This window comes from Sinocyclocheilus rhinocerous, unplaced genomic scaffold, assembly GCF_001515625.1.
Source record: "Sinocyclocheilus rhinocerous isolate Xijiao unplaced genomic scaffold, SAMN03320098_v1.1 scaffold352, whole genome shotgun sequence".
Lineage (NCBI taxonomy): Eukaryota > Metazoa > Chordata > Actinopteri > Cypriniformes > Cyprinidae > Sinocyclocheilus > Sinocyclocheilus rhinocerous.
The window spans coordinates 1,555,549-1,565,488 of record NW_015642448.1 but is presented as its reverse complement, the minus strand read 5'-3'; positions in this window follow the sequence as shown (position 1 = coordinate 1,565,488).

The window sequence follows — 9,940 nt, the reverse complement described above, 5'->3', positions numbered from 1 at the left end:
AATATCTATGTATTTTTTCTAATATTTTCTTTTTTTCTGCAAAATGTAGATATACACTACCATTCAGAAGGTTGGGGTCATTAAAATCATTTGCTCACCAAAGGCTGCATATATTTAATCAAAAATGTAGTAAAAACTGTAACATTGTATGCAACAAATATTACATTGTTTAAATAACTGTTTTCAACTTGAATATATTCTGAAATGTAATTTTATTCCTGTGATGCAAAGCTGAATTTACAGCAGCCATTACTCCAGTCTTCACTGCCACGTTGTCATTCAGAAATCCTACTAATATACAAATTTCTTATTATCATCAATCTGTTGAAATTTTTTTTTTCAGGATTTGTTGAATAGAAAGTTAAAAATAACATTTATTTGAAATAGTTTTTTTATTTACAATGTAAAAGTCTTTACTATTGCTTTTGGTCAATTTAATGTGTCCTTTATGAGTAAAAGTATTAATTTATTTTAAAATTAAAAATTCAAAACAAACAAACAAAAGAAAAATCGTATCAACTCCTTTTACTGAATATTTATTTAGGGATAACATACTAAATGCACCTTTAAATAACCTTTTTTTTTTTTTAAAGGTTTTGGGATGTGCAGACTTGTCTAGTAGCTAAACAACAACAACAACAACAGAATTTAAACATTAAGACTCTGTTTATGTATTCAGTGAAGTAAAATAAATGCATGTATTAAATTTGCTGTCTTCCCTTCTGCCAGTTATTTATGTTGTGGATCTGTGGATCCTCTAATGTTTCTGCAGATATTTAGTGGATGCAGATGTGTTTTGCTGGAACAAATGGATGAAGAAAGCATGTGATTGGAGGGTTTCTTTAAGATGATGCAATCAGTCATCCTGTCAGAGCCGGCACACGGGCTAAAGCCATAAAACGTAATAAAGATCTGGATATATCTGGCCCTCATGAGCAAGTATGCCTGTCTGATTGCTGCTGGCAGACCTGTGGCTCCCTCAGGCAATGAAAATCTCTCTTCTCCCCTGCAGTCCGCTTCTCCACAAACTTCCCTCTCTGCCAGATCATGCTGAGCCAAGACAGAAAAACCAACAACTGCACTGCATGATGAAAGCAGGGACAGTGGGGGGTTTCCCATAAATGACTCTCCCACTCTGTCTGCTGTCATTCCCATTTCCACAGTGTGCCGTTATACATGTCGCTCGGATGTGAAAGGCATGCTGACATCTCTCTTTACACGCAGGAGTGGGTGTGAGTCTGCGTATGTCTGTGTGCTTTTGTGTATAGATTAGTTCACGTGTATGACACTTGACAAAACTCCTCCCCATTTTCAAGGCCTCTAAATCTTGTTTGCCTTGTTTTTTCTAATACAGTTGTTTTTCAGAATGCAAGGCAGCCGTATGACCTACAGACTTCACTCATTAATCAACTGCCAGCATCCCAGACACTGACCGTCACACTGGGTTGATTGTTAGGTCGGCTTTTAAAAAGCAGTTAAGTCAACTTGAAGGGAAAAATGCATTGTGATATGAGTTATTTCTGTAATGTGACTTATTTCAGAGCCAAGTTGTATACTGTATTCTACAAGAACAGAAATGTAGAGTGGGACTTTTTCAATACATACCAAATTCAGGTCGAAGCCTTCATATGTTTCTTATTTATCTGTGCACTTTATGTAAAATAAATATATTTTTTTATTTTTTTATTTTATATGTTATATATACACATTAAGAAGCAAAAACTGTTTTCAACCTTGATGATAATAATAAGAAATAATGGCTACTGAAAATCACAGGAAAATTCAGCTTTGCCATCAGAGGAATAATTATTTTTAAATATTTTCAAATAGAAAATGGTTATTTTGAATGCATGTAATAATGTAATAATATACATACAAGGCATCTTTCAAAAACTAATTAATAGATGTTTTTGTTCTGATATATCTCAGAACATGCCCATCCATCCATTCACCAAACCGAATCCTACACTCTAAAAAATGCTGGGTTAAATACAACCCAGCACTGGGTAAAATATGGACAAACCCAGCGATTGGGTTGTTTTTGACCCAGCGGTTGGGTTACTGCCCAGAAGGTTGGGTTAAACATTTAACCCAACTGTTGGTTGAAAACAACCTAATCGCTGGGTTTGTCCATATTTAACCCAGCATTTTTTAGAGTGTACACAGGATCAAAAACATTCTCCAATACTGCTTTGATATGACGATAGAGATTGTGTTGCATAACAAATTTGTGGTGGTGAAGTTTTCCAACCCACTGTGGTCTCCGTATCAAAGCACCACCATAGTGCAGACCAGTGACTTCCTGTTGGAGAAGATGTATGGTTATGCAATGCCCCAATAAGAGCAAATAAATACAGCAAAGGCCCCGTAGCAGCCCGGCGTGGGCCTTCCATCCCTCCGCTTACTCATTTGATTCCAAGGAGAGCAATACACACAAACACTCTCTCATACCAGGACAAGCTATTTGTTTTCCTCCCGGCTCTCCGCGTTTGTTCTGGTTTGTGTGGAACGATGAGGAAAGGCCTGAAAAATCCATGTGATCTGACTCTCGCTCTTGTGGCGGAGCGTTTTTGCACATGGAGCCCATCAGAAGCTAAATGAGCTGTTAATACCACGTTAGCTGAGCTGGAAAGAGTGCTACGTTACCGTGCTGCCACAGATTCGGCTAGAAAAATGTATGTAATATTATCCCTGCAAACCAACTTTTTTAGTGCCTGTGTGAATGTGGTCTCACAATGGTTAAGATAAGTCGATATAATCTTGTTTTTTGTTGTTGTTGTTAAAAAGGCTTTTATTTCAGCACACAGGAAGATTGTAGGCAGGGAAGGTCATTCTCTTTGTGATAAAGATCTGGAAAGAGTGCTTGTTAATTCTTCAGAGTGTTCATATGATCTTGAATCTAGGCACGCATTACACAGGGAAAGCGTTCGCAGGAGGCGGGCAAGTTAAAACTGAGCTCTTTCCGATAACACAGAGGTGGCCTTACACACCTCCTCTGGAGGCCCCAACAGTAACATTGGTCAACAGAGACAGAATATCAAAGTGAGGTTTCATTTCAGCCTCAGGCAGTCATCTCAGTCAAACACTTACATAGCCATTAATTTGAGGGCCAGGAAACATTAGCGGCAGAGTGTGTTTGGACAGAAATCTGGTTATTTTAGAGGGGCTGCTATTCGAGGCAAAAAGGCGGAGCCAAACACATTGCTTGCAGAAATTAGGCTACATTTTTTTTTTTTTTTTTGTTATGTTTCTAGACTTTTTATGATTGCTAAGCATGTGAACAAACCCTTAAATTGATAAAACTTGGGTATGTAACTCATCTTGGACTGTTTGTGCTACCAACATGAATGATATCTTGTACAATCAGGTCAGGAACACACTGACAAAGGAGATCAGATTGGCTAAGAGGAGCTACTCTAAAAAGCTGAAAAACCACTTTTCAGCTAACGACCCTGCTTCAGTGTTGAAAGGCCTGAAAGACATCACAAACTACAAGACACCATCCCCCAGCACTGAGACAAATCAACAACTTGCTGAAGAACTGAATGAGTTTTACTGCAGATTTGAAACTCCCGGTCTCACACACCACACTCACTCTGACCATCTCTCTACAAAACCATTAACACCTCCAGCAACCCCCCCTCCCCCCTCCTGCACTTCGGATCAGTGAGGATGATGTGCGTCAGTTCTTGAGGAAACCGAAGAGAAGAAAAGCACCAGGCCCAGATGGTGTTTCACCAGCATGTCTGAAAACCTGTGCTGACCAGGTGGTCCACATCTTCACACAGATCTTCGACAGATCACTGGAGCTGCACTATATCCAACAAACCAGGGACTTATGTGAGGAGGATCCTGTTTGTGGACTTTGTTCGGCTTTCAATACAATCATCCCAGCACTCCTCCAGACCAAACTAACCCAGCTCTCTGTTCCTAGCTCTATCTGTCAATGGATCACCAGCTTTCTGACAGATAGGCAACAGCTAGTGAGACTAGGGAAATTCGTGTCAAAGAGCCACACCATCAGCACTGGCACCCCTCAGGGATGTATGCTCTCCCCACTGCTTTCTCCTTCTACACCAACGACTGCACCTCTGCTCCCCTCTGTCAAGCTCCTGAAGTTTGCAGATGACTCTACAGTCATCGGCCTCATCCAGTTCTGCATATAGAAGCGAGGTTGAGCAGCTTTCAACCTGGTTGGTGCAATCTTAACAACCTGGAGCTGAACACACTCAAAACTGTGGAGATGATTGTGGACTTCAGGAGGAACCCCCCTGTACTCATTCCACTCACCATCATGGACAGCACTGTGGCTGCAGTAGAGTCATTCAGATTCCTGGGCATTACCATCTCACAGGACCTGAAGTGGGACAATCACATTGACCACATTGTAAAAAAGGCCCAACAGAGATTGTACTTCCTTCACCAGCTGAGGAAGTTCATCCTGCCACAGGAGCTGCTGATACAGTTCTACTCAGCCGTCACTGAGTCTGTCATGTGCACTTCAATAACTGTCTGGTTTGGCTTAGCTACAAAATCAGATATCAGAAGACTACAGAGGATGGTTTGGACAGCTGAGAGGATTATTGGCGCTCCTTTGTATGTGCAATATTCCTTGTATGTGCAAACATACTTGGCAATAAAGCTCTTTCTGATTCTGATTCTGTTATTTCAAACTGTGTGACTCATTGAGGAGGTGTATGCATTTATGTTAACACTTTATAATAAATTCCATGCATTATGCATTAACTAGCAATGAGCAATACATGATTTTAACCCTTGTGTTGTGCTGAAAATCTTAATTTAAAACTTAATGGTGATCCCATTCAGAAATGCTATTTTACTATATTGTCACAAAATCTTGGATTCAATCTTTTCATCAACTTCTTTTCTTTCATTTAGCAGTTTTTTTTCTTTTTTTATTTTATGGTTTTGTTGTTGTTTTTGAACTGTTTGGTTATAGGCCTCGATGAACTGAGCTTATGCACCTCAATTTTTGAGTGATAAAAGCATGATTTGTGGGAAATTTTGGCAACGTTCACTCAAAAACAAGATGCATAAGCTCAGATCAATGAGGACTATGATCATTCAATTCCATAAATAAATACAAAACCTAAATGAAAGAAAACTTTAAAGGACCATATTTATAGTCCACACTATCACAGAAACTTGAAGGTGGACTCTTTTGGCTTTTACTAATAAGAAACCATCTAGAAAATGCTAGCAGATGCATAGCAATGTGCTAAAAGTACAGCAATTGCCTGGCAACCACTATAAATGCACGGACAAGAACACTCATTTTGTTCAGAAAATGTTCAAATCGAATTATTTAATCGAGTTTGGCTTGTGTGAGTTATTAAGAAAGTTAATAGGTAAAACAGAACTTGTTTATATCTTGAATAGATCAAGTACATACATATTCACACACAGCAGGAGACTATTTTTTTTGGCTGCTGTCAGTCTATTGTCTGCACATTACCTTCAAAAGCGCCAGTACCCTGACAGGAAGGAGCTCAGCTCTGTTCTTGTGACACCTTTTGAAAAGTATAAGCTGATCCTTATCACTACCGAAGCACGTGTGTGAAATTATTAAACAGTATGTAGGTCATTCAATAGCTGCAGTACAAGAAGCCCCACCAGAACTTCCCCTCATGCCAATCAAAACACATTACACATCGCAGCTCTTCCGCAAGGAGACTGACTCTCCAGGGTGCAGTCGGCTGGATATAATCTGTGAGTTAGTTTACAGTGAAGTCAGCAAAGTTTTTATTTTTCTTTAGTTCAGACCATGTTTGCAGAACATTTAATGCACCATCTCTCCCTCATACAAGTTTAAGGGATTGACTGATATGTATCAGTTTGTGTTGACATACTGAACACTGGCTTAGTTAATTTAAATTTAAGTCATGTATAATGTATTGTTGCACATTTCCAGTTATTTAACCATGCACCATTAACCATGCATTTTTAATATTAAAGGTTTAGATTCCATTTGTTGCCTTGTCTTTGGTTTTCTTTCTTTCTTTCTTTTCTGGCACATTATTGGATATTTGCAAGTTTTAAAGATGGCATACAATATTTATAAAATGTATGATATGTGTACCCAAAAAAGTTTTTCTGTTACATAAAACTGTAAAATTTCCTATACATAAGCTTTGCGTTAATTAATGCCCCTTGAAATTTAGTGAATACAAAGTGGGTCACAATATGCATTTATAGTATTCATGAATTAGAATTTTATAAGAATTGAAATAAATGGCTTTAACTATTTTAATTTAAATATAATTACAGCCTTTTTCAAAATTATGAAATGGACTCAAAAACATGTAATAAACATCTTCAAAAAGAAGAATTGGTAAACATCAAAATTTGGTAAACTTCAATTTTTTAAAATTGTTTTAGATATATGAATCATGTTTGCAAAGTTTTACAAACATGTATAACTTTGCAAACATGTATTTATTTAATAATAAATATGATTTTTCCTCAGTTAGATATTTAATAGAGAAAATCATTGAATGTATAGATCCAGAAAACTAAAATATTACCATTTCAGTTTGTGATTTGTGACATAAAATGAAATGATCAATGTTTAGTTATTTTGATTTATGCAAAAATGTATATTAAGTTGTATTTTTAGGTTATTTATGTTAGTTATTGATTTTAAATCCTTAATTCATAGTATGCTTAATATTTAAGGATTATTCATTTAAGTTTAATGGAAATTTGTCATGCAATTCAATTTTGTACATTTTGAAAAAAAAAAAAGAAAAGTAGTTTAAAATATTTTTTGATTGATACAAATGTAGTTTATTTAATTGTTTTGTGGGGCTATAGTGATTGCACATTCACCTATAGCTATTAATTAAAAAAAAGTTATAGTGTAGTAACGTGACATTTAATGTAAAGTGTTGCCAAAACGTTTTTTTTTTCTTTTTCTTTCAACTAAATTCAGTTGCATTCCTCAGGTACATTTTAAGAATAAATCACTGTCCCTGTGAGTGGCAGCGCTTGTGGGTAAAAGTGTGATTTATTCCATCCTCTTAGCCTCTGCTCAGCCGCTGTGGGTGAGCTGACACTGCTGATGGATGGTGGAAGCCGCTCAGCCCAGCAGGCTTTGTCAGGCTTCACCTCTTTCTGCTGCTGTAATTAGTGAAGTGAAACCTTAATCAGCGGGAAGTGACTGTTATCAGTCATTGAGAAGAAAAATTTCTCAATTTCAAAAATTGATAATGATCAGTTCTGAATCACTTTACTGATTTTTCTTCCGGCGATGATACTAGAGATTATTAACATTTGGCAGTGTAATATCTAGAAATAATAGTGAGCCAGACCACTGTCTGTTTAAGAGATTGTTTTAGGTAATTATTTTAGAATTATATTGACCATACGTCCTCTTTTTCCAAACATGTCCTGGACAGGATTTCTAAAATGTAAAATGTTTTGGCGTTGTTTTCCGATTATTTTCATACTTGCCAGCCGCCATTTTCACAAAACGTTCATGGCCCCCAGAATATTTTATTGTATGAATATCTGAACATTTTATTTTAGCTTCATGCATTCTTTTTTATCAACACTTTAATGTGGGTAAGTTTCATTTAAAAAAGAAACATTTTCAACAAAAAGCACTTTCTTACACACACCACTTCCTGGGCTGACATCTCACTCGTTAACTTTAGGCTGTTTTGATTCATGCTGTTTAATGTTTGATGATCACATTATTTTGCATATGTGACCCTGGACCACAAAACCAGTCAAAAGGGTCAATTTTTCGAAATTGAGATTTATACATAATATGAAATCTGAATAAATAAGCTTTGCGTTGATGTATGGTTTGTTAGGATAGGACAATATTTGGCCGAGATACAACTATTTGAAAATCTGGAATCTGAGGGTGCAAAAAAATCGAAATATTGAGAAAATCACCTTTAAAGTTGTCCAAATGAAGTTCTTAGCAATGCATATTACTAATAAAAAATTAAGTTTTGATATATTTACGATAGGAAATTGACAAAATATCTCAAAATCAATAATTTTGACCCATACAATGCATTTTTGGCTATTGCTACAAATATACCCCAGCGACTTAAGACTGGTTTTGTGGTCCAGGGTCACATATGTTATTTTTGCTTCTTCTTCACTTGCGTTTTGATCTGGAGTTTCTTTTCTCTTTCAGAGAGAAAATATAGTGCCCCCTATATAACAGTGAAAACACGGAAAGCCGGAAAATTCCGTCAATAGCGGGAAAAAAGTTAAATCTTTTGTTTTTCCCTGTTGGCATCATGTATCTTGTTGAGGAGAGGTGTAATGTTTCTTTCTAAGCTTAGGGTGAAATCAGACTTTTCAGGTCCAATATCTAGAAATCAGTAAATTATATCGATTCTTCATCTAGGCTTTTTTGACTTGGGCCAATAAGCAGCATGTTAAAACCTCAGAATACCCTAGAAGCTGCATAGCAACTGACAAAAAGCTACTTGGAACATCTTTGAAACCAGACAACAACGCATTGGCAGCCACTCATGACACCCTACATCATGGTGGTGAGTTTTGCATAGGCAAGCATCAATCAGAATTTTAAATATCTAGTTTATTGTTAAAATTTGTCATCTGCAGAGTAACTAAATCAGTATTTGGGTATTAATATTCAGAAATAATTTTGTATAAGAAATTTATAGTTTACAATTAACTATGATCTATCTGCACCCAATATTACAACATTTCAGAACAACATGATTTTGCATTGCTTTCAGGTTTCCTATTCTATCGATTATTTTTTGCCATTAAAGCTGCCATTAAATGTACATTTTTGAAGTAGATTTGATAGAACCTTTAGTGTAGATGCCAAAACCACAAGTTTTTATAAATGTTGGTAAGGACTGATGAGTTTGCTGTGGGAACTTGCGTGCAGGAGCTGAGGTTGTCTGAAATTATAAAGGCGATCAAAGAGTCTGTTGCAGATAACTGATGATTCCTCTGTTCTATTTTCTCTTCTCTTTTTCTCCCTTTCACTTTCCACATTGTTCTGGAAAAACCAATGAGCTGCAGCTGACCAACATTTGTAACAAATTCCTCATGCTTTGACAACATGTGCGGTGGGATGTTTCTATAGTTTGGGGCAGCCCTGGTCTTTCGGCCTGTCCCATAGGTTTTACATTACATCCATGTGGAAACGTCCCAAAAAGAACAAGGCCGATTGGCACACATGTCCTTGTGCGCTCCTCTCTTCTTAAACACAGACCAATTGTCCCAGATATGATTTGCAGTTGGTTTATTTTTTCATGTTGCTGTTTTCCACAGAGCAGTTTCACAGACCACAGAACTTCAAAAGACGCGAGCTGTGTTTCATCATAGCGCTTCTACCATCACTATATCAAATAAGGCGCAGTGCAGTAGTAAAATTAGGCTCAAAAACAACTCCTAATGCCAAATTTCCACCATGAATAGTAACGCTACCTGTTGCTATTGGCTTTATTCCAGTGCAGTTTAATTGCTGTCATATGAGGTAACAGCATGACTGGTGATTGGAGAATTTTCTTGCCGAGTATCTATTCTTGGTTATTGCTGACATGAGGTGCAAACCTTACCCACTGAGAAACTTTATCCAAAACAATGCAGCCACACAGCATCATAAATATCACTCATGGGATATTTTGCCCTATAAAACACTGGCATATTTTGAGAATGGGAAAGTTTTGTTAGGATTTTCATGCACTGTTTTTATTTGCTGAAGACTGGCCAGTACATTCACTTTTGACTAACCCCATCAGAACTATATCCTCCGCAACCATTTTGAGGACTATTTTATGTCACTAAGCCATCTCACTATGTTAGCAAGCACTGAAACACACACACACACACACACACACACACATGTTGTGTATTCATCACGTTATGGGGACATTCCATAGGCGTAATGGTTTTTATACTGTACAAACTGTATGTG